Consider the following 26,116-nt stretch of genomic DNA (forward strand, 5'->3'; position numbering starts at 1 on the left):
ATTTAATTAGTGTTTGTATCACTGGGTCATTCTCCTTCCTCCTGCTCTTCAGGATTTCTTCAGATTGTTTGGCCAGGTCATGAGTACAATAAAATATAAAACCATTCAATCTACAAAGATTTGAAGGTTAGAACATTATACAGTTCTCTGTATAAAAAAAGTATTCATGCTGTTTTCGATTTTCTGAAGCTCTGCATACCTTGGCTACTAAATGATATTAAAGCTTCACATGGGTCCTACTGATACAAAACATTGAATCGAATAATACCAAAGTTTGATGCTTGTGTCATTTACAGTATGTAATGAACACAGTCATATAAAATTTGATGGTCTAGTGTGAAATATAATTGTGTCCTTAGAATCAGTAACTGGTGGTACCACCTTTAGCTGCAAGAACTGCAAACAATTCCTTCCTTTAAATGGCAATTAGTATTTTTAATCACTCTGTACATTGTAGGAGGAGAGCACTGTTAGTCTATGGTAGCCAAAAATCAGAAGGAGTCTGGTAGTATCTTTTCTGATTAACACATTTTCCAACTAAAATATTTCATTAAAAGACATAAGCTTTCATGAACTACAGTATGTGAACATTTAAACCTTTTAATAAAATCTATTAGTCAGAAAAGGCATTACCAAACTTATTTTTAACTCCAGTATAGGTATTTTGGATTTTTTGAGGATTTTCTACCATGAATTGCAACCACAACTTCTCTATAGGGTTTTGGTCTAGACTTTGACTTGGCCATTTTAAAACAATGAATTTGTTCTTCATCAGTTTTTGTAGACTGGTTGTATATTTGAATCATTGTTGCTAAATGACTCACTTCTGCTTCTGCTTCAGCTGATAGACATTCTTCCAGAAGTTTGGAGGATCATCCAGATGCTTTTCAGCAATGTGAAACAAGTATCAATGTTTTTAGTAAGCCATAACTTCCATGTTATTCTCTTATGAATCCCATTTTAACCAGTGCTTTTCTGATGGTGGAGTCACGAGCACTGGATTTAGCCAGGGCAAGAGAGGCCTGAACATCACCGGATGCTTCTCTGTTTGTTTGGTTTTTTTGGTGACTTCCTGGACAATTTTATGCTGTACTCTTGCAGTAAGCTTGACAGGATAGCCACTCCTGAGAAGAGTCTTAGTTGTCCTACATCTCTTCTGTTCCAGGACTCTGTCTTTGTGGATCAATGGAGTTTTTGAACAACATTTCTCACACTGATAGGCATCAATTATTTTTTTAATGGAATTCCTCCAAAATTTAATTTGAGTGGACATGATAGGCTTTTAGAATCTGTGAAATGAGAAATGACAGTGATGAGGGGAACCAAAGTTTATGAGATTTAACTAGAGCAGGGATGGGCCTAGTGATCTCTTTACTTGAAGTGAGAGACCAAGGGGATGATTATTTTTTTCACACTGGCACACTGCACGTTGGATGTCGTTGAGTCTTCTCCCACAGGGACATGCCTTAGGAACCTTTCTATTCTATGTCCTCATGACATTATCTTTATTTCTTCCCCAACCCATACTGAAGAGAGTTTAAAGTTATCTTCAGCTGTTCTGGTGTCACGTGGTGTTTCTTCCTTTAAGCAGGCAACAAGCTGCCACAGTTTTACTGGGGGTGCAATCTGATGTACCTTGTGGACCATTTGAGTAGCCTGGCACCTATTTGGTGATTTAGGTTGTATGCCTCCTCCCTTCCAACCCCTGAGCACTGTATTCCAGAGCCATTCTAGTTCAGAGTCTCCTGAAATCCACTGAAATCCACCAGATTCCATGACTGGACTTCTCTAATTGATATCCTGGATCTGCAAGGGAAAAAAAAGTCACTGAAATCTTAAAGCTCAGTAGAAAGTACTTGACCATGGCAAGAGAAACAATGTAAAATCTGTTCTTTTAACCCACTTTCTGCCCAGCAAGGGGGAAAAATCCAGAATGCAATCTGCAACATATGTTGGGCCGATACCTTGTTAAAATGGTCATGTAGTTGTGATGGTGGCCATGCAGTCCTGAGCAACATGAACCAAAACAATTGCACTATGGATGCTGAAGTCCCCCAGAATTAACAGCCTAAGAATCCTTGTCATGAAGTTTGAGATTACCTCCTCCAGCTGAGGTAGGCAGGCTGTTAAACAGTAAGACAAAATACACTCCAGAATGGCACTTGAATAAGTAGGGAGCCTGTTGAGAGAAAGACAATACTTACAGACAACAGCAATTCCCCTCGCCTCGCCTCGCCTCGCCTCGCCTCGCCTCGCCTCGCCTCGCCTCGCCTCGCCTCACCTCGCCTCGCCTCGCCTCGCCTCCCTTCCCTGAACCTTGACCCTCTGGTGCAGTACCAAATACAGCCATGCCTAAATTTTGGGAGATGGAGAGTCCATTACTTCCAAAACTACGTGTTGAACATGAAAGTATGCCATAATGGCAATTTATCATTTGCATAATAGTATAATGACATAAATTGCCCACATGTCAAATTAAGATAAAATTAACTCCCTCATCTGGACTGCTTCAGATGTCACAGATTTGTCCATTATGGTCTATAATTGTCTAGGTAATGTCTGGATGGAAGTGTAATCAGTCGCACCTGAAATTTGCTAAATGGGAGTCCATTAAATTGCAGTTTCACTGTGTTCAGTTTCACTGTGGAGAGATTTAACTCCACTCAGCTCTCCAATCTGGGTTTCTGTTACACATATGAGATTGGCCCTCTCATTTATAATCAAGTCATGAATGAGAGATACCTTATTTATGACGTTGACAGCCAACAACAGCATTAGCAATCCTGGTGGTAGTCCAGTATGGTTACCAGTATCCATCTGGGTGAACAAAAAATCAGAAGAGGGGATAGACCCAAAATATCTTAGTTCTCTTCTTCTGATCTAAGATGTTACTCTTCCAATACTATACTTCTCTCTACCATAATTACTCTAATTGGAGCCTCCAGATATATACAACAGAAAACAGTACCAAGAATAGTTAGCTGTTGTCCTTGTTCCATTCCCGAAATGTCTCCCCCAAAGGGATGACCCTCTGTGGCATTGACCCACTGTCAACAGTCCAATGCCTCTTCAGACTTGGACTAAATACACTACATATCCATTCAAAGGACTCTAGGAGTGGAATGAACGTACAGGGATGGGATGAGGACTTACCCAGGAGTAGAAGGTAGCAGCATGCTGGCAGTAGCAGAGGTGAAGTGAAGCAAAAGTTGCTACTGGTACACAGTTTTCTCTGGGGCTGCTACCATGTTCTTATAAATTCATCACTGATACAACTATTCACTGAATCATCTATTTAAGGAAGACAAAATAAATGTTCAAATGCTAAGCCTAAATATCAGGAAATCAAATTAATCTTTTCCAATAGATATATGCAACAGATATATGCAAAAGAAAGGAAATTGTATCCATACTAGGAATAGAATGCCAGATACCCACCAAATTAAATTCATGTAGACTTGCAAAATTTTACAAGTCCAAGAATACAATGTAGGTGATGGAATTTTATGATTAATTTTTCATCACATAGACAAATTCTACCACAGTTTCAATTGGGTCACTGTTGATATGCTAGACCAGCCTTTCTCAACATTTTGATCCTGGAGGACCCCTTGAAATATTTTACAGGCCTCAGGGAACTCCTGCACATTCAGGCTCAAATATAGGTCAGAAGTTACAAAATTATTATATTCATTTCATGTGTAGGCCTGGATATCTGCATTAACAGTGTTCTTAAACTATAAATAAGGAATGGAACTTACCTCTTTAATGTGAAACCTGTGCTCGTTTTTTTGCTGCACAAATACTAAATTCTGGGCCAAATTTGTGATAAGCACACATGGATTTCATCTGAAATAAGAAGACTTTTCTCTTTGCTTTTGATGCTTGTTAAATAAGAAAAATGTAAGAAGTTGAAAACTGCAGCAAAATGTTCAATGCCTTCCTATGAATGGCAGGATACTCTTCTTTCACAGAAATCCAGAACTTGTCCATGGGTGGATCAGTGAATCTCATCCTGAGTGTACGATCAGACTGCAGTTCACAAAGTTCTTCCTCTTCCTTCACAGTGAAGTTCTCAGGCTGAGCAGAAGATGCAGAGAAAGGATCCCTCACCCAGTCATACATCTGTGTTGTAAGGGAGGGAAAGTACTGATCAGTTTTGTCCTGCTGTACTTCCAGGTGGTTTTAAATTAGATTTGAGACTTTCTGGTATCCTTCCTCACTCTCAAGCCCAAGCAGCAGTGGAAACATTTCAATATTTCCTTTTGCAACATGATTTTCCAAACATTCAGTTTTCTTTTAAAACCAAGAATCTTGTCACTTGAAGTCAAAACATTTTCTCCAGTGCCTTGCAGAGACTGTGATGAAAGATGTTCGCTAAGTATGGTAGTTTCTGCAACCATTCTCCATCTTCAAAGCACTCAGCAAAATGTGGAATACTATTTTCTCAAAAACACTCTTGCAATTCTGTCTTCACCTCATACACCCTGTTGAGAACTCTTCCTCTGCTGAGTCACAGTATTTCTGTGTGTTACAGGAGACTTATGTGCTCTTTGTCCAGGTTTTCACACAGTTTTTTAAACATTCTTGAGTGAACTGATCTTTATTTAATAACATTAACCATTTTTGTAGCATCATCCAGAACTTTTTTCATTTCGTCTCCAAGAGTTTTTGACACCAACACTTCTCTGTGAACAAAGCAGTGTGTTGTGACAACATCAGGATTTTCTTTTCTTACAAGAGAAATGAAGCATCTCATGGAACCAACCAATGATGGAACACCATCAGTACAGATGCCAACACAGTTCCTCCAAAACAGACTTTTTGTTTTCAGATATGAAGAAATTTTTTTTAATACTTGGCCTTTGCATGTTTCATGTAGTACTTTGTAGCAGAAAATGTTTCCTTGAATTTCACCATCATTTAGAACTCTTACAAATGCCATAACATAACATTTATTGGTGAAATCTGTTGACTCATCAACTTGGATAGAAAAGCTGCTGTTCTTCAGTTGATCACACAACATCTCTTCAGCATCATGTGACATGTCATCAGTATGACTTACTGTACTGTTTGACAGTGGAACCTTTTCAATTTCTTGTACTGAATCTGGTCCTAGCATTTTTCCCACTATTATTTTACAAGTTGGCTTGATCATTTTCTCACCCAAAGCATGACTTTTACTTTGTTGTATAATAAGTTCTGCTACTAAATAACTTGCTTCTTGGGCTTTTTTATTGTGTTTGTTTTATTCTTTATTTTTTACTCTGTTTGTTCTGTGATTCCAATAGCCATTTAAAATAATCAAAAATTTTACTTGTCATAGGGCTGTGATTTGTAGTTAAGTGTCTTTTTAATCTTGCTGGAGCCATTGCTGCATTTGTAAGTCGATGAGGCACAATGGAATAGGACAACTTGGATTACCAGTCCATGTAAAACTCATTGATAAATAGCTTTTATTGTAAAGATGGACTTTTTTGAGTCCATTGATGTACCAGTGCAAGGAAATGCCTGAGAAGATTTAAATTCTTCATTATCATCATTAAACTTATCAGTACTGTCCAATCTAGAATCCTCCTCTTCTCTCTCACACCTCCTCTTCAAAATTGCCACATTGGACCCTCAGACATGACTGAATAAACGTGTATGAAATGTATTTAAAATAACAGGATAAAATAACTACAGGAAAACCTCAGGGAAAAGATGTGGGAGGGAGAGACTGACATCACAGACTAAGTTGGATGAGTCCATTAATTGCTTGAAAAATGCACTTCTCCCTCCCCTTCCTTCAATAAATTCCTCCCTCCTTGCAATATATTCCTCCCTTCCTGCAATATAGCATTCACCTGTTATCAGTGGTCTCCCCTATCTTGTGTCAAAAATTAAGAATGGATTCAACAAAATGAACACAGTCCTACAGTGCACTACCAGAGAGCTCAGAAAGAGTTGTAACTAGATTTTTGTTCAGTCTCTGTTCATCACTGTGAGAGTGTGCTGCTCGAATTTGAAATAATTTTTAAAATAAATCATGATCTCCCAGAGAACCCCTAGTGACCTCTCACAGAACCCTAGGGTTCCACGGAACCCTGGTTGAGAGACCCAAGCCAAATCAAAAAATGCTAGGGAATTCCTGGAAGCAAGGCATTCAGACAAATGAGTCACATTGAGATAAACCCCATCAAAAAAGGATACAACCAAAAGTCAAGGAAGGAAACAAACAGCCCAGAGTGCATTTGCCCAGCAACCAATATCCAGATAAGCAGGGAACAGCACCAGACAAACAGTCAAGGAAGAAACAATAACCAAATCAAGGAACCATCTAGGAAGAAACACACCCCAACCAAGATTGCCAGAGCAACTACTATATATAAGCAATTAGCAACTCCACTCTCTTATGACTGATGTTACATGATGATGATGATGACACTGATGATGTTACATAATGAAACATCTGCAAGAAAACAACCAAGCTCAGTTAACCCCAAGTACCCTATGATCTAAAAAGAGATATAAAGATTGAATCAAATTGCCTTTGCCTATTACATGGTCCACTAACTTAGTATGCAGATGTTAAAGACTATAATGGAGAATTTATAGTTAAGCCACATAGATTCAGGAGTGTTAGACACTGCTCACCCAACCTGACAATAAATATGAATAAGTGCCTTCTCCATCTGAAATAGCAATCAACTTAGAAAATCTGCTAATCAAAACTGTAGCACCTTTTGTAAGTTTATAATTGCCCTTTATGTAGTCTTCTCCCACACAACTTTTCTGTGAAAGTTTAGCTTTTGGAAGAATATGAGTGTCTTCTAGAAAAAAACAAATCCAATTCCTATTTTTTAATTTGACTAACAATTGCCTGTGTTCAGCTGCAGATCTTACCCCTTTAACATCCCATCTTACAAGAAGACTGCAATTAAATTTAATTAATATTAAAAACAATGAGCAAGAAAAAAATACGAACACTGTTTTTGAGTAGATTAAATGGTAATACTGCAATTTTGCAAAAGTGAGAAAAGTAAAACAATTAAAAATTAAATAAATTGATGAAATTAACAATAAAATCTATATTCCTTGATCATCAGTAATCATGCATTCTGCAAAGCATCTTTGATATTCCCATATAGAATGACAAACTAATCATAATGATAATTGTTAATGTTATTAGAACCAATGAGGTTGTGAGGGAAGATTAACCTCCTGAAACATATACTGCAGATCTTTCATGGAGCCATTTTCTTAAAAGCCAACTTTTAAAAAAAGAAGAGCAAAGAAGAGGGGAAGAGGGGACGGGGGGGGGGGAAGAGACAGAGAGAGAGAGAATGAGAACATAGCTATGAAAGAAATAGCAATTTGTGAACTTTCCTGTAGCCAAGGTCAAGTTAAGCCTTGAGAAAAGAACAACAACACAGCACTGAAATGTTTTAATACTTCTCCAAAAGAACTTGAACATGAACTTAATGTGACGAGACATTTTTTTTTTTACTTTCCATGTAATTATGACATGATATCTGAGTGCTGTTTGATAATTTCAAAACAAAGACAGCTGGAGAGCTGATGAAATGTTGATGTTTCTTCTCCCAGGCAACATTTCTTCCTATTTTAAACTTGATTTTAAATTATTGAACTACCTTGGTGTAATCTGGGAAAACAATACAAGATTTGTTTTCTACCTATTTAGTCACTTGAAGGATTATGCCTTCTGTAAAATGTCATTCCTTATGGCAAATATGTGGAACTTCACAATATGTGGCCAAGACTTGTCACTTATATAAAAAAGAACAACTGGAATGTGGTGAATCTCCTCAACATCTAATTGCTTTCTGTCAAAGCCAACACTTTATGTATTGGAGCTTCCATAAAGAGAACTAATCATCTTTTTTCTGCTTCTTCTGGAATTCCAATTACATGCAGATTGACCTGGCAAGAATGAGATTCTATGGGCATTATTTTATCCAGAAGATTGTATCAGTGTCCAGTAAATAAATTAGTGATGCATCCATAGGCTTTCTATGATCTAAAAATATTATGTTCTTAATACTTACAGCATGACTAGTGTAGTGAATAACTTTTATATCCTCTCACATCTCTAAAAGAATGGACATCTTTCTTGGTAGCTGTTGAAATTTTCTTTACAAAAAGGAGAAATGATGGTAAAACTTTTTTGAGTGCCAACTAGAAAAAACAACAAACAGGCCCTAAGCAGGAATCAAGCAGAAAATAACCATCTGTTTCTGGTTCCAGTTAAAGTGGAAGCAGCTATAGCAACAATTCCATGGTTATTAGAATATGAGTATTGCAGGGGATGCCAAAGAATGCTGATGATCATTTGACAGAAATGAGATCTGGACCAGAAGTGTTAAAGACTTGTCCTCTGAGGACTGTTTTCAGTGCTGCTGTAAGGAAAAGATGCTGAAATATTGCTTTATATTGTTTTCCTTATTAGATGACCCTGGATTAAAAGTATGTCATCCATGTCCACCAAATTCTTTCTTTCATGGTGCAGAATACAGAAGGGACTAGCTGGTGTCCTACTTTCCATCTATTCTGCTGGCATTAGGTACATAAAAAGGTTAAGGCTGGAATAATCAAAGGCCACTCCCTTTGGGACTGTCCATTCTAATGACCCATGATGTTATTTCCAGTGGCTCTGGAAGGTTCTGTGCCATTTGATATAGATTTAGATCAGGGTTTTTCAAACAGTGTTCCACAGAACACTAGGGTTCCATGAGAACTTGATGGGGGTTTCATGAGAGACTAAGGGCAAAAAGAAAAGAGTTCACTCAGACACAGCCAATTTTCTATCACTAGAGCTTTGCCTGTTGATCAGAGGTTCTGAGAGTTGTTGTTATTTAACTAACAGGTTCCGCAGCCTTAAAAAGTTTGAAAACTCCTGATATAGATAATGTAGACTGTTGATATTAAGCTCTGTGTCCTTTTATCTTTTCGTTGTTGTTCATGTCTTTCTCTTTTTCTCTCTCCCTGCTTTTGCCTGTTTTTTTTGCTAGTTTATTGCTTTTTTATGTTTGCTGCTGTTTAATAAATAAATATCAAGCAATATTTTTTGCTAGCTGAACTGAATGGTGTGCGTGCTTTCCCTGACCTGGAAAGTGGGATTGACTGGGAGTATTCTGGGTGTGAACTAAACTGGAAATTGCCCACAGTAATTTTCCAACCAAAAGGCTTCAGAGCTCCAACTGTTTGGAGGGTGGGAGGGTTTTTCCTTCAGCTCCATTAAAGACAGTGAATAAGAAATAGAGTTTAATCAAAGGAAGTGTGGTAGATTTCTGCTAAAGAAAAAAGAAAAGCTTCTTGCACTGATAATAAACATTGCAACTCCTTCTGCAATGATTTTCTGGGGCAGCTTGTTCAAAATGTAGGTATGAAAGAAAACTAACTACATCTAGGAAAGATGAAATGCTGGACATTCACACACATTCCTTGCCCATCTTATAACAGGCGCATGAACGCTCCATTCTATCCATGAGAATTTCTACCAAATTTTCTTCTCCCTTGAAATAATTTTTAAAGCATATTTGTTTTATCGCATTGCATTAGAATTAGAAGAAAGGTGCAGCTTCCCTCTCTCAGTTGACATTCAATTTTATCAGTTTGAGACATTAGGGTTTTAAACATTTTAATGATATAACCCTATATCCTAGAGCAAATCTTAGCTTCAGTAAGTATATTCTTACATCCATTAGAAGACCCGATATTTTTATTAATAAACAAGGACAGTAGATACAAACAGGGCAGGATTTGCCTTCATTATTGTTCTCCAGTAGCCAATGCTTGTGCTTCAGTTGCTGCCTTAGATCAGGGTGCATTCATCTGCATTTTTTTTTTTTTTACATTTTTTCCCTTTTTTTCCTGCCATGATCCCTTCACACTACCTTCATCTCACCCCCAGCCCATGAGTGAAACATCCTTGCTGAACTGTGTTAAAGAAGTGCTATCCCTCATCCTTATTCTGACCCCCTCCAAGGGCATCCTCAAGGTGTAGAAAATCACCATTTACCTTGGGGGGGGGGGATCAGGCAACTACGGTGACTTGAAACACAGGCAATGATGCAAGATGGGAAATTGCTATGGGAAAAGTACAGTTAATGCCAGTATAATTTTCTGCTACCTCAAGGATTGATGAAAAGAACTCCAGCTCAGTTATGGGAAAAGGGCCATAAGCAAGAAAAATAATTTCAAGCTAAGACAGATTTAAGTTGCAAACTTATGATACCATGGGACAGTTTCCTAAGTAATTGGATTCTTCAGATTTTCACCTATGAAGGGGGACTGTTATGAAGCTGTACACAAAGATACAAACTAAGTGGAGAAAAATGCAAGGCTAACTCTTCCTAGCATTTTTTTGGATATGGTTACGTAAGGGCAGCTTGGAGGGTCTGTGGATGTGAAGGATTCTAAGATCTTACTGCCTTCTGCCATGTATCCAATCCACAGGGAAATTTAGACTTGTCATTGGGCTAGTGTCAATTAATTTTCTTCTATTACTTAAAGATTTGCAGAGTACAGGATGTACTGATGTGCTCTAAGACTGGAACATTTGGCTTAGTAATAGAACTGCTAAACCCAAAGGCCTTGGATAATGAATGACACTAGAATGACAAAATATCAAAACTCTCTCCCTCAAGTACCTATTTATCTTTCAGTTATGCCAGAGGCAAAGTGCTTTTTCTCCTACTTCTTTGTGACCTGAACAACAATGGAACTTATGTATTTCAGTTGCTAACCAAGTCAACACAAATAACAGTGAATATGGAACGGCTGAGATGCAGAAATTAATTTCTCTATTCCTTAGTTTTCACACTGGGAGTGAGGGAGTTAAAAAACATTTTGCTGGTGTCAGTTTGGAAACAAATAAGACAGTGGTTAAACTAATATTGTTGGCTTCCCTTATTTCTTATTCAAAATATAGTTTAATTAAAATGCAGTTGCCAGCCAAGAACATTGAAGAAAATACAAAACTTGCTAATTTGCTTTCAGAAGTAAATAATTGCAAATGTTCTATTCTTGACAAAGAATGAATAAAGCCCAATAATAACCCAGTGTGGATGCAAACAGAATGTGCATCAGATCAAGGAAAGAGCTGAATATGACATATAGATCTATTCACTTTGCCTGTGCAAAGTCTCAAAGGAGTGTTTTACTTCCATCACATCTTGACAAAATGTCTCCTTGGTATCGTTCCATTAAGTGAAAAGCAGTACCCACAGCTTAGTGCCTCATCAGAACTGCCACACCTCATTGAATCAACCACTTTGCTGGCCGTTGATGATGTTAGCAGAAAGCATTTCCATTGAACAAAACAGGCAGGGAAAGTGCAATGGCTCACCTTGATGCTTTTGATTGGAAAGGATGAGGCAGGGTGCCTTGCTTTTCTATATCAAACCCAACCTTGAAGTGGATTTCTCCAGTAATCAGAATTGTGGTAACTGCGAGGGGTACCATATTGTGGCTACAAAAATCTAGATATCCACTAGGTGGGGGGAAAAAACAAGAGAGATAGAAAACTCTACCTCTAAATTGCCATCTAGTGGTTATTCTGGAATCTTTCAGCCCAGATATGTAGCCCTATTAACTCCATGAAGTAAAGTAACACAGCCTTTATAGTACATCTACAGGTAAAGTATTGGGAGGTTAAAATTCTTTCCATTCTTCCTAGCAATAGATTTATGATTCTCTGTGCTGTGAGATTTGTGTCCATTTATTCCTCTGCACCGAAAAGGAATTTACCTGGCTTCAGTTCAGACTGAACCCTGTTCCCCAAAGCTGCTAGTACTCACAGTAAGGAAAATTTATGAGAGCATGTAAAAGGGTTGTGTTCACCAGTAAAGCACATTGTTTGCACAAAGAAGGTTTTATGTTCAGTCCCTAGCATCTTTAAACAGAACTGGGAAAGATACCTAAAATTTGGAAAGATATGCTGAATTAGGTGATCCCAAATGGTCTGATTCAGTATAAGGCATTTTTTTTAAGCATTCTAAAGGATTAGATGTTATATATTTAAATGCACCTTATATATGTGTATATAAATATATTTTGTACACCAAAGTTTCAATAACATGACATATTTCATTAAAATCAGTTATTCAAGTCTACATTTGTAAGCAACTCATTCATTAAGTCACAGGCACAATCAGGTTTTCAGTCCATTGAGTATTTGGGTCAATAATTTTATTTTTCCAGTGTTGGAGGACAAGTCTCTTAATAATAAGAAAGGCATGGAGGATCAATTTTTGTGAATTTCCATGTTAGTACACCTGCAGTTGAAAAGCTTATGTATATCTGAAAATGCTAAAACGTGTCTTAAAGTTATATTAATATATGTAATGATGACTTCTCAGAATTTACTTATTTTAGGACATTGCAAAAACATGTTACATGTCTGAAAGTAGCAGTATTCTCCTTGTGTCTCCAATAACAGGAAGATTTACATATTCCTTTTGTTTACAAACACAACGGGGTCCAACAAGTCCTATATCACACACACACACATACACACACACACACAGTGGATAGGTTGTAGTCTAAATTCTTATGAATTTTTAAATAAGATTATATATTTTTAATCTTATAAAATTTGGTAATTACTTGTCATAATTTAGGTGCCTCTGAAGTTGAAAATCCTGTTATATCAGTAGATGTTGTAATTGTAAATATTGCCAAATGGAAGAAAATGACAAATGATATTTATTCTTTAACATAGGAAGGAAAAACTCATCATCATCATTCAATAATTGGTCTAAAGTAAAAATCATAGCATCCATTCAAATTTTCTATACAACAGGCTTTTTATCAGTTTTAATGCACAAGTTACCACATGATTAATTTAGCATGTGAAAATGGATCAAAATGGAATTTTCCAGAAATAGTACACCATAATCTTTGAATCAAATTAATAGTGATTGGCTTTATGTCTAGTCTATAATATTTTGAACCCAAAACAGTCCATTTAACTAAAAGTGCTATGTGCTATGACTTCAAGAAGTCCCAGGATGGAGAATTTATACTAAGCTACCTAAAATTTAGTAATAGTCAAAAGTTATGCATTGTTGTATAATTCAAATCTTTTGACTATTACTAAATTTTGGGTAGCTTAGTATAAATTCTCCATCCTGGGACTTCTTGAAGTCATAGCACATAGCACTTTTAGTTAAATGGACTGTTTTGGGTTCAAAATATTATAGACTAGACATAAAGACATAGAAAATCATTCTAAAAAAAAACAAAGAATGATGTTTTTGTATCAGACGATACCTGGTTTGACAACTGATGCACCATTTAAACAGTGACAGAAGAATATATTTAAATTTGTGTGGCAGGGGAAAAAAACCACGAGTTAAATATAAGGTGTTACAAGATACAAAGAAAAGAGGAGGATTGGGTTTACCTGATTTGAAATTGTATTTTACAGCTTGCTGTTTAGTTTGGATGAAAGAGTGAGTGCTGCTTAGAAATAGAAGGCTTTTGGAGTTAGAAGAACATGACCTAAGATTTGGATGGCATGGACATTTGTGGTATGACAAGGCCAAGGTTAATCTGGATTTTAAAAATCATTATGTTACACATGCCATATTGAGAATATGGAATAGATATGAACCCAGATTGTGTCTGGAAATACCTATGTGGCTCTCAGCACAAGAAGCATTTTATAGATGAGAAATAATAGGCAAACACAAATGGCTAACTTATCGTGAGATACTAGACTTTTGTCAAGGGGAATATAAAATAAAATCAAGAGGGATATCGTTGTCAGTGGTTCTCTTATTTACAATTATTATATTTAAAGTAAACAAAAGAATTTATGGTTTTGAACATTGTAAGACTGAGTTTGAAATGGAATTGTGTACAAATGATGAACATGTAATTGCTAAAATGTATAAGCTTTTATTGAAATTTGAAACAGAAGAAGAAGAAGTGAAAGAATGTATGATAAATTTTTGGTTATAATATACAGAGGGAACAATGGGAAAATATGTGGCTGAAAGGATTGAAATTTACACTATGTTATAATCTTAAAGAGAATTTTTATAAAATGATATACTGTTGGTATATGTCACCAGAGAAATCGTCTAGAATGTATTAAATTTATGTTTAAATTTATGTTGGAAATGTGAACAACAAAAAGGGACATTTTATCATGTTTGGTGGATGTGCCAAAAAGCTAGAAAATTCTGGATTCAAATGCCCACACTGATTCAGAGGATTTTAAAGATTAATATACAATTGAGACCAGGGGGTTTTCTTTTGGGATTGATGGACAAACAGTTGGAAAAGTCATGGAAGTTTGTTTTTGTACATTATAACTGCAGCGAGATTATTGTATGCACAAAGATGGAAAGATTCAGCACTACCCCCAATGGAGAAATGGTTGGTGAAGGTGATGGAACTTGCAGAGATGGCTAAATTGACTTCTTTGATCAGAGAAAAGACAGTATCTACATTTACTGCTGACTGGAAACCCCTTATGGACTTTTTGCGTAAAACAAGAAAAAAATGAACTCATGGTACATGGTTTTGATGATTAGACAGGATTGATTACAGAAAGAAGAGAGTTATGTTGTAACCATAGAGTAAGAGGTAAATTTATAATTGTACTTATAACTGCTGTAAAGAAGATTGGAAGCTACTTCTTTGTATCTTCTTTATTTTTTTCTTTTACTTCTTTTCCTTTCTTGCACTTTTAGCTTTCTCTTTGATTTCTTTCTTTTTCTTTTCTTTTTCTTACTTTATATTAGTTTTTATTTTCCTTTTAAAAAATCTTCAATAAAAATTTTACACACACACACACACACTCAGAAAATCAACTCCCTATCCTTAACTAACAATTGCATGCTTTTCAAGACATCTTCAGAATTTAAGAACCTTGTTAAAATGTACAAAACAATGTACTGAATTTTTTTTTAACATGGTTTCCAAATATATATAGGAATTACATACAATATATAACATATCCTGGGAATTACATTCATTTTGAGAGCATTTATCTTACCCAAAAGAATACAGTTTAAAGATTCCCATCTATCAGCTTCCAAAGAAACCTGTTCATATAACTCAGTGTTTCTCAACCTTGGCAACTTTAAGATGTGGGGACTTCAACTCCCAGAATTCCCCAGCCAGCCTGCTGGCTGGGGAATTCTGGGAGTTGAAGTCCCCACATCTTAAAGTTGCCAAGGTTGAGAAACACTGATATAACTTATTCCACACTTAATATCATATGGATTAGGAATAAATAAATAACACATCCAGTACATGTATTATCTATCTATCTATCTATCTATCTATCTATCTATCTATCTATCTATCTATCTATCTATCTATCTATCATCTAACTCTATCATCATCTATATATATATACTGTATTTATCATCAGAACTTTCCTCATGCTAATATTATTGATTTTTATAAAATATTTATTCACTTGATATATAGCACTTGGATACACTGATTCAGTATGTCCAATCTTCACAATCCCTGCTGCTAAAGTTTACATAAGACTATGAAAATTGCAGATTAAGTAGAGTGGGAGACAGATATAAGAAACTTATAATTATGAAATCATGGTCATGTTCAAAGAAAAAAAAAGTAGTTATTAAACTGAAAGAGATAAATATATTTCCTGCGAAGTATACTATTTTGTGGAAACTAAAGCAAAGCAGAATAGAGTTAGGTTTGAGGCTAAATCAATAGGTTGATTTAGCAGATTGGATCTGCTATGATGCATTTATAAAACAGATCTGAATTCACTTATTGCTTTAAAAGCCCAGGAAGGAGTTCCAATTTTTCCCATATGTCTCTCTAATTACAGATAATCTCTGTGAACTCTCCTGTTGCTGCAGTAGAATATCATCTCTTTATTTGGAATAATCCTTGCAGTGCTTCCTTTTGTGACATGCCATGCTTAAAAAAAACCCAAAAAAAATGTAGTGCATGGTGATAATTTAACTACTTTGACAGTCCAGGTAGTCCTGAGATTAAGAACGCCTGGTTTACGGATGACCCATAGTTAAGAACGGAGCCTATTGTAGCAAAATTTGAGTTAAATACACAATGATTCGAGTTAATTACACAATACTACTTATACAGTATCATACAATAATACTGTTCTGGCTTACATGCAAATTTGACTTAAGGACAGACCTTGGGAATGGAACTCATTTTTAAACTGGGGACTACCTGTATATAAAACCAGCTTAAGAAATAACAGCAATTTACCTAATATTCATGATAATTAAAAATGGATGTTAAGACAAAGTACAGCAATCATTAAATATATATAAGATTTTGAGTGTATTTAAAACATTGCCACGCCATCAATTCTGAAGCCGCATAAAAATGTGGCAAGTTTGCACTATTTTAAATATATCTGATATATTACCCTATATGTTTGAATTATTAATGTGCAATACAGCCAACAGAATAGTAAATTTATCCCGGTGGCAGCTCAAGGCAATTACTGCAAAAGAAACTGTGCAGCTGCTTGTGATGTGGATTAGTCAAATAAGCAGTTCAGGAGTTGCTCTGTCAGAGTAAGGAGAGAAAATTTAAATCCCAAGTCACACCAACATGTAGAGAATTGAATCAAGAATTTGTCAAATACAACATGCCTAGTTTGTTTAAGGCGATAGGTTCTCCAACATCCAACCTGTAAGATCTGGATAAACCAGTCTTCCCAATTCTGGGTGTCTTGGAAATGTAATTAATCAAAGACTCCTCCAGAACCCTTTTCAGATCTTTATGCTGACTCTGCAGAAATCTAAAAAGCAAACAGATGTTGGGGGATGTTTAATGTTAGCCTACATTTTTCAAGATACTGCATTCATTTGTAACCTTGTGGAAATATCAGGATAGGATCCAGGTCTAGGCATAAAGATTCTGAGTTGTCCTTTATACAAACTAGGAGCAAGTACCATTGTAGAAGCCTTGAAAAAAGATTATTCTATCACTCTTAATTGAATTTTCTGAAGGTTTTTAAAGGGAGTCTCATGCAAACTGCAGTACAATTGGCTAGAACTAGAAGAGGATGAATGTGAAAATCCATTCAATATTCTATCCATCTCTGACTTCAATCTTATAGATTAGCAAATCATATTTTAGGATGCCACATTCCTAGCCTCGAATAGCCTTGAATGTCATGTCCTAGCCTCAATTTGAACGTGGAGGAAGAAGAGATGGTTAAAGAACAAAATTGATCTTTTAAATATATTTGGGTTGGTAACTACAAAGCTGAGCTAAGGCAACTCCCATCCCCATCCCATCTCCTGCCCAGCACCTACATCTGCATGCTGGATTTATGCAGAGGATTGGATTCAGAGAAAAAGTGTACATAACAGGTTGGAGGAAACTGATTTGCCCAGCCTTTCTCCAGTCGTCAACCACCATCAGCTCCCTGAAAGACCCTCCCAAGGAAGGAACCAGCAGTGCCTCTTAGGAAGTTTGTTGGGAGACTGAGTCAAGGTGCTGGACAGGGAAAAAGTAGTAGAGTTAGCTTTTGCCAGCTCCACTATACATGATTTTCTCTGGATCCAAGTAAAAATTATTATAAAAATAGCAATCCTATACTGTCCACCTTTTTTTAAACCACTGATTACTGACAATCACAGTCAAGGTACTATTAGAATTCACTAGTTTATCTGTGAGTTATACATTCATCAAAACTATTTAATTTTCAGCAATATTCACTAACACTTGGACATTTGATATAAGTCTTGTTTATTTACTTTCTTTTATTTACTTTATTTACTTTGTTTGGAATCTTGGTAATTTCTGAAGTTTTCATCTTGATGTTTTCTGTATTTAATTAAAAATAGTAGTACCATTCCAACAATTGGAATTCCTATGTTATTTGTGGTTGATTAAACCAAAAACAAATCACACTGAAAGATTCAAATTATGGGAAAAACTGTAGTCACATTCAGACCTCCATCCACATGCCCAAGCAGAAAGAGTCCAAACAGAGCTGAATATTGATATTCACTCAATAGCGAAGTCAACCTCGGAAGAATGTTATGAATATCAGTATTCACTGGCATATTTCCCTAATTTGTTGAACACAGGTGGGTTAATTCTTAAAATATCATTTGAGTGACTGTTATTCGATAATATAATGAAGTTTTAGATTTTCCCAATATTCATCTAAGGTTGTTTCCTCTTTCTTCTCCCCATTTATTACTTTTTTCAGCCACTGTCATTCATTCAGGGTGATAATGACATTTCACCATTGCCCTTTCCAAAATGTGGAATATATGGGAATATTTTAAACAAATCAAACTAAAGGGAGTAGTAATTTCCGTTATCATGCAGCATTAGGGCTATAGAATACCTTGTTATGGTGTAGAAATATTAGTTTGGAAATGTCAGCATTATTTTTTTTTCCTTTTCACATGGACTCAAGTCACTTGTGGGTAGGAATTTTCTTAATACCAGTGCCATTAAATATCAAAACAAAATTAAATTCTTGTCAGCCTGCAAGTAACATTTTCTTCAGTTTTCAAGCTTTTTATGGCTAAACAACAACCAAGCAAAAGAGGAGATGGAAGGACATTGATAAGGTTCTTTGAAGCCAGGCATATAGAAATAATTCATTTGAAAAAAAGAAAAGAAAAGAAATATGAGAAGAGCTTATGCACTTTCTTTCTAATGGACAACCGGCTTCATATCCACTCACCTGTGTTGTGTGAGAATTTTGTAAAGAGAAGACAGATGTAAGAGCCAAGTTGCACTGACCACCAGAGGGCATCATGGGATTGGTTTGGTCCTTGCTGAGACTACTTAGATGTAGGTACCCAGATGTTATTCTATGGGGTTCAAACCCTCTACTGGGAATTAAACTCACAGACCTTTGCACTTCAGATGACTATATTGCATTCATTAGCTCCTAGTGCTTAGTGGTTGCAGGAAAGAATATATAGGAACTCTCAGAAGGCTCTGTGAGGAAAGAGATGCAGACGTTACCTATGTCATGCTCCCATGTTTTATATGGCTTCCACCCCCTCTCTTGGAAGGGGAATTTCTCTATTTTTTACATAGTATATATGGTAGATTTGCTTGAGGAGACTACAATACAATCTCATTATGTCTATTCAGAAGTAAAAATCCATTGAATGCTAAGGAGTTTATTCTAAAGCAACATGTTTGTGACTTAGATTTACCATTTATCCATCTGTCATTTTTCCTTTTAGCTTTTCTTTAAATCATATGACATAAATATTCAGGGCATAATCCAGGGCTAAGCAACTCATGGTCTCAGAACCATACATAGTTTCTGGCCTTCTGTTTCCGAGCCCCTTCTGACTGCGATTGCTGAAAATCAGCAGCATGATTTTGAGGCTGGAAGGAAACACACAAATGAAAAGTAAACCGTATTGTCGAAGGCTTTCACGGCCGGCATACGATGGCTGGTGTGGGTCTTCCGGGCTGTGTGGCCGTGTTCTGGAAGTTTTGTTTCCTAACGTTTCGCCAGCACCTGTGACCGGCATCTTCAGAGTGCAGGAGCACAGACAGGAGCAGTTCTCTCTGTGCCCAGGGTGATCACATGAGACACACACACACACACACATACACACAAAACCAGTCTAAGTGTTGATCGTATCATTGTGGCCACCATCTTGACATTTTTGACCACATTTGTGGACATCCCTGACACTTGCTGTAAACAATTGTTGTGTATTAAAATAAAATCTTGTATGCTCCTGTTTAGTTAAGCCATTAATCTAAGAGTTACCAGAATTTTCAAGTATAATATACCTTCAAACTTCTCTGGACACATATATCTGTCCATGGTCTTAATAGTATTTATCTTTAAAGCATTATATGAGGCAAAAAACCTCTTTTTACTAAGACACAATTCTATTATAAGTCAAAAATGCATCAGAAGGGTATAAAATTAATACAGCATTCACATAGTCAAATAGCGTACACATTTCTCTATTAAGATTTGTAAAGTTTTTGCTCAACAGCTTTATCTGGACCATATGCAAGTAAGAAGCATCTGGCTGAGCTATCATCGTGGATAGTTCCAAGAGATTTCAGCATTATATTCTTTCTGATGTAATTGTTAATATTACATGCCTGGCAGATATTTATGAGCTGATAACTTGGGATAGCACCACCTTCTCTCCCAAACAGTGAAAGATGTTTGTGTCAAATATTTTTATCAATCTATATTTACCCGTAGTAGATTTACATAGGTAAAATCACATCCCCAATATCTGGAATATCTGTTCATTTTTTTCTGTCATTTTGCAGACATCTTGTAAGAATCTAAAAAATAATTGGGACTTTCACACCCTCCATTTATTGTCTTTTCTGGCTGTGAGTTCCACAGATGATATTTTGGAGGTTGTTTTTCTACTTTTTTAAAAAAATCAACTTTGTTTTAAATGTTTGCATTTATTGTTTTTGGCATTGCTGATTTTATTGCGCTGGGTTTATTTAAGGCTGGATTTTTGTTCTCTATAAACTGCTCAGGGTTCCTCTGGGAGGAAAAGTGGTGTAGAAACAAACCCAACCAATCAATAAATTCTTGGGCTCATTCTCCATTCCTTGCATGCTGTCACGAGGAAGGTTTGGAATGCTGAAAGCGTTTATGCTTACCAACGCTCAGAAAAATTTGCAGCCAGGCTTTACCAACCCTAAACATTATGAAGTAGTTATGATGAATATGGTGTCCAAAATAAGCACAGGCAAAACCATATATTCTTATCACAAACTCTCGGAGGTCAAGTGGCTTAAATATGAAATAAATAGAGGTATATAATTGAAAGATTTAAGAAATCTATACCTCCTTTTGTATTATAGATGATGTGCATAATTCAAGTTTTCCTTCTTGCTTCCAGTCTTAGACAATGGAAACTCTTTGGGCAGGAAGATGGGATGCAAAACAATCAATCAAATAAATAAAAGTATATTTTCAACAGGCCCAGGATGAACTTCCAGAGATAGGAATAGGCTTCTAATATATTAACATTTTTAATTTTATGCAAAATAATTTGGTTTTAATGTTATATGTACCCAGTACCTTGGGTACACAGTGCACAGATAGAACAAATAACTGATTAAGGTATAACTTTTTTTTTTTTTGGTTCCAACTAGTTTTTACTCTGAGATTCCTCTTTGTATATCAGTGTTTCTCAACCTTAGCAACTTTAAGATATGTGGACTTCAACTTTGATTAATTTCATCCCTGGTTTTAATTGGAATTGTGTAATTTTAATGCATCTTAACTGTAATTTAAATACATTAAAAAATGCACATGAATATTGACCATTTTCACTTTCCTGGAAAGGATAGAATTATTAGCATACACTATCTATAGACTTGTAAGCAATATCCCTAGAAGACATGGTTTTGATACAAGGGAACACAATACAAGATTATTTATGTTTTACGAACTGCAAGATATATCCCCCTTTCTGGTTGTCTGAAGATTCTAATATAAATTACAAATAGCATGTCTTTGCTTTTTCCACAAATGGGAAAGCAGGGGTTGGAAGGCATTCATATGAAGTTGTAGAAAATCTGCATGGTTAATTATAAGACCTCAGGTAGCTGCTTTCACAGTGTTTAGATAAATAAATGCCTGAAATCTCATTGATATATGCTGCATTTGTTATAGTGGATGCTAGGGACAGAGCATGTGTCTTTAATGCTCAAATTCTCATAGAGTTTGGAGTTTCTTAATGCACTGATTTCCACTGAGGTTAGATATGCTTTATTCCACATCAGACCAAGCTGCATGGCTCAAGAGGAAGAATGTTTTGAAGGCATGCAACAAAATAACAGTATGCACTTGTGAATTAATTCCCTGCCAGTAAAGCTAAAGCTGTTTGCCTATAGCCCATCGTGGGTGTGCATATACTTATTACACAATGAGACCTGTGCACAAACTCTCCTGCCTCCAGTTCTTCATAAGGCACCCTCAGAACTTCCAAATTGTCTGCTTCTGCTAAACAAATAAATGCCCTGAATAATAAATATTCAGAATATTGGCTCCATTTAAACTTGTCAAATATCTCATCTGGTTCTGGAGGAGCATTGCAAATGTTCTGTGATAGTGTCATTTGAAGCCAGCTTGTTAAGGTGAAGATGATGCATTGTGCATGTTGCCAAAAAAAAAAAAAAAAGCATTTGGTTGTTCCTTTGCAACTAACAGGAGACCTGCCTGCTGTCAAAATATAAGAAATTAATTAGCGTTGCTTTAATGGTGGTATCCCTTCAAGTTTACAGATAGAGGTACTTTTCCAGTTTTACTTAGAGAAATCAGGGATCATCTTCTATACAAAGAAATGTTAGCTTTCCCATAATGTTTTGCATTTGTGTCTGAAGAAATACTTATTTCATGCAGCCTTCAATCTAATTTCAAAATCCCTCTGCAACCATTAATCTCTGAAAATAATATTTTGTCCTTTCCCTAGCAGGACACATAAAGAAGGATGAAAGAAATTGGCATATCAGAAAAGAAGAAATGATGGTGGCCTGTTCACTTTCCACTTCTAAGGAGAACTCCAATATGTAGCACTTATGAAATTCTTCCCTAGGGCAAGGAAGGCGTGCTTTTTAAAAGCAATATTTTGATGCCTAAGGCCACAGGGGACATACCCAGAGAGGACATGATGACTTCATTCTCTCTCTCTCTCTCTCTCTCTCTCTCTCTCTCTCTCTCTCACCTGGACTGCTCTGAGGGCCACTACATGTTCTCTATTCTCAAGAATATGGCTGTTCCCCTTTCAGGTTACTAGGTTAGATTAGGACTGTGGAACAGCTAAACTTAAATCTCCCCTATTTTATTTTATTTTGTAATAATAGCTTTGTGAAATTTAAAAAGCAGAAAGATAAAAATTAACACAAACTAATAATCAAGAAAAAGAATAGAAAGAAAGAAAGCTAGAGGTAGAGAAAGAAAACAAAAGTGTTGAAAAATAGAAAAGGAAAAGAAGAAAAACAGAAATACAAAAAGAATGACTTCTGACTTCTTATACAGCAGATATAAATGAAACATAAAATAACCTCTTACTGTAAAAACTACATTTTAAAGTATATTTTTGCATAGTCTATTAATTTTACTAACCATCAAATCCATATACTATAATTGCATTTTTTTTCTGTTTCTGGCAAAAACTCCAAAAGGTGCTTCCAATTACCATGACTTTGTTAGCAAAGTCCAAAAGGTGCTTCCAATTAGCAAGGTTTTTTTTTATTTTATTTAAGCAAAGCTGTCAATTTTGCCATCTCACCTAACTCTATCAACTTCACCATCAATTCTTCCATTGTAGGTAATGTCAAATATTTCCACCTTTGAGTGTATACAAGTCTAGCTGTGGTTATCATATATAAAAGCAAAAGTCCATGAGCTTTTTCCAATTGTTGTCTACCAGTCCCAAAAGACCCCTTCATGGATCACTGCCTTGTCGTGGCGAAGGGGCTTGCGTAACTCAGTGAAGCCATGAGCTATACCGTGCAGGGCCACCCAAGATGGACAAGTCATGACAGAGAGTTCTGACAAAATGCGGTCCGCTGGAGAAGGAAATGGCAACCCACTCCAGTATCCTTGCCAAGAAAACCCCATGGACAATGTTAAAAGGCTAAAAGATATGACGCCGGAAGATGAGCCCCTCAGGTTGGAAGGTTTCAAATATGCTACTGGGGAAGAGCGGAGGGCAATTCCAAGTAGCTCCAGAAAGAGTGAAGCGGCTGGGCCAAAGCCGAAAGGACGTTCAGCTGTGGATGTATCTGGAAGCGAAAAGAAGGTTCGATGCTGTAAAGAACAGTATTGTATAGGTACCTGGAATGTAAGATCTATGAACCAAGGCAAGCTGAATGTGATCAAACATGAGATGACAAGACTGAACATCGACATCTTGGGAATCAGCGAAATGAAATGGACGGGAATGGGTAAATTTAATTCGGGTGACCATTATATCTACTACTGTGGGCAAGAAACCCTTAGAAGAAATGGAGTTGCACTCATAGTCAATAAGAGAGTGGGAAAGGCAGTAATGAGGTACAACCTCAAAAACGACAGAATGATCTCAGTGCGAATCCAAGGCAAACCATTCAACATCACAGTAATCCAAGTCTATGCCCCAACCACTGATGCCGAAGAAGCTGAAGTTGACCGCTTCTATGAAGACCTACAACACCTTCTAGAACTAACACCAAAAAAAGATGTCCTTTTCATCATAGGGGATTGGAATGCTAAAGTAGGAATTCAAGGAGTAATCAGAATAACAGGCAAGTTTGGCCTTGAAGTACAAAATGAAGCAGGGCAAAGGCTAATAGAGTTCTGTCAAGAGAACAAGCTAGTCATAGCAAACACTCTTTTCCAACAACGCAAGAGACGACTCTACACATGGACATCATCAGATGGTCAATACCGAAATCAGATTGATTATATACTTTGCAGCCAGAGATGGAGAAGCTCTATACAGACAGCAAAAACAAGACCAGGAGCTGAGTGTGGCTCAGATCATGAGCTTCTTACTGCAAAATTTAGGCTTAAACTGAAGAACGTGGGGAAAACCACTAGACCACTCAGGTATGACTTAGATCTTATTTCTTGTGAGTACTCAGTGAAGGTCATGAATAGATTTAGAGGTTTAGATTTGGTAGACAGAGTGCCTGAAGAACTATGGACGGAGGTCCGTAACATTGTACAGGAGGCAGCAACTAAAACCATCCCAAAGAAAAAGAAATGCAAGAAAACAAAATGGTTGTCTGATGAGGCTTTACAAATAGCTGTGGAAAGAAGGAATGCGAAAAGCAAGGGTGAAAGGGAAAGATATAAGCAACTGAATGCAGATTTCCAGAGAATAGCAAGGAGAGATAAGAAGGCCTTCTTAAATGAACAATGCAAAGAAATCAAGGAAAACAATAGAATGGGGAAGACTAGAGATCTCTTCAAGAAAATTGGAGATATCAAAGGAACGTTTAGTGCAAAGATGGACATGATAAAGGACAAAAAAGGCAGGGACCTAACAGAAGCAGAAGAGATTAAGAAGAGGTGGCAAGAATACACAGAAGAACTATACAAGAAAGATCTTAATGTCCCTGATGTCCATGCTGGTGTGGTCACTGACCTTGAGCCAGACATCCTAGAGAGTGAAGTCAAGTGGGCCTTAGGAAGCATTACTAACAACAAAGCTAGTGGAGATGACAGTATTCCAGCTGAGTTATTTAAAATACTAAAAGATGATGCTGTTAAAAGTGCTGCACTCAATACGCCAGCAAGTTTGGAAAATGCAACAGTGGCCACGGGATTGGAAAAGGTCAGTTTACGTTCCAATTCCAAAGAAGGGCAATGCCAAAGAATGCTCAAACTATCGCACAATTGCACTTATTTCACATGCTAGCAAGGTTATGCTCAAAATCCTACAAGCTTGGCTTCAGCAGTATGTGAACCAAGAACTACTGGATGTACAAGCTGGGTTTCGAAGAGGCAGAGGAACTAGAGATCAAATTGCCAACATTCGCTGGATCATGGAGAAAGCACGAGAGTTCCAGAAAAACATCAACTTCTGCTTCATTGACTATGCAAAAGCCTTCGATTGTGTGGATCACAACAAACTGTGGCAAATTCTTAAAGAAATGGGGGTACCAGACCATCTTACCTGTCTTCTGAGAAATCTATATGCGGGCCAAGAAGCAACAGTTAGAACCAGTCATGGAACAACCGATTGGTTCAAAATAGGGAAAGGAGTATGACAAGGCTGTATACTGTCACCCTGCTTATTTAACCTATATGCAGAGTACATCATGAGAAATGCCATGCTGGAAGAATCACAAGCCGGAATTAAGATTGCAGGGAGAAACATCAACAACCTCAGATATGCAGATACCACCACCCTAATGGCAGAAAGTGAAGAAGAACTAAAGAGCCTTTTGCTGAGGGTGAAAGAGGAGAGTGCGAAAGCTGGCTTGAAACGCAACATTAAAAAAACTAAGATCATGGCATCTGGACCCATCAATTCCTGGCAAATAGAAGGGGTAGAAACGGAAGCAGTAACAGACTTCATTTATTTGGGCTCCAAGATCACCGCAGATGGAGACTGCAGCCATGAAATTAAAAGACGCTTGCTCCTTGGGAGGAAAGCTATGGCAA

This window comes from Python bivittatus, unplaced genomic scaffold (genome assembly GCF_059951505.1).
Source record: "Python bivittatus isolate LINGU-HERP-01145 unplaced genomic scaffold, Pbiv_v1 ctg000700_np1212, whole genome shotgun sequence".
Lineage (NCBI taxonomy): Eukaryota > Metazoa > Chordata > Lepidosauria > Squamata > Pythonidae > Python > Python bivittatus.